The sequence below is a fragment of the Elephantulus edwardii genome, unplaced genomic scaffold, assembly GCF_000299155.1.
Source record: "Elephantulus edwardii isolate Elephantulus edwardi_28Jun2011 unplaced genomic scaffold, EleEdw1.0 scaffold00016, whole genome shotgun sequence".
Lineage (NCBI taxonomy): Eukaryota > Metazoa > Chordata > Mammalia > Macroscelidea > Macroscelididae > Elephantulus > Elephantulus edwardii.
This window is the reverse complement of record NW_006399766.1, coordinates 1,265,022-1,265,512: the sequence shown is the minus strand read 5'-3', so window position 1 is coordinate 1,265,512 and position 491 is coordinate 1,265,022. Positions and strand designations below refer to the sequence as shown.

At 43.6% G+C, this 491-nt stretch overlaps 1 pseudogene; it reads left to right on the top strand.

Moving 5' to 3' along the window:
- The first annotated feature begins 238 nt into the window (after positions 1-238).
- Positions 239-491, top strand: part of LOC102847782 — a 1,469-nt pseudogene continuing 1,216 nt past the window's right edge.

Sequence of the window (491 nt, the reverse complement as noted above, 5' to 3'; positions counted from 1 at the left end):
GTGTGTTACCAGCTGATAGTAGCATAAATCTTATTAAATGAGCCTCATCCTACCAACTTCAGCACCTGAGACCCCTTGGGACAATATTGTCCCACTAATCATGTAAACTTCAGTAATGCTCCAAAATCCCTTTTCCATTTCATTCAAAATGCTTTGCATTACTTAAAATGTACAATTTAAACAAAAATGTAAACATAAAATATTTTTCCTTGGGCACCTGCTGGTTTCTGTGAGGAGGATGGCGTCATCATCGCATTCGGAGAAGGAGAAGGAGCGTCCAGGTGGTGTCCCCGGCGGAAACAGCACACGAGAGCGGCTACTCTCCGCGCTGGAAGACCTGGAGGTCTTGTCCAGGGAACTTACAGAAATGCTAGCAATTTCAAGAAATAAAAAATACTGCACTGAAACAGAGGAGGGAGAGAACCGTTTAAAAGAGAGATGTAACTGGGTATTTCTGTCATCACAGGAGACTAGAGCGAGGGCTACATGGT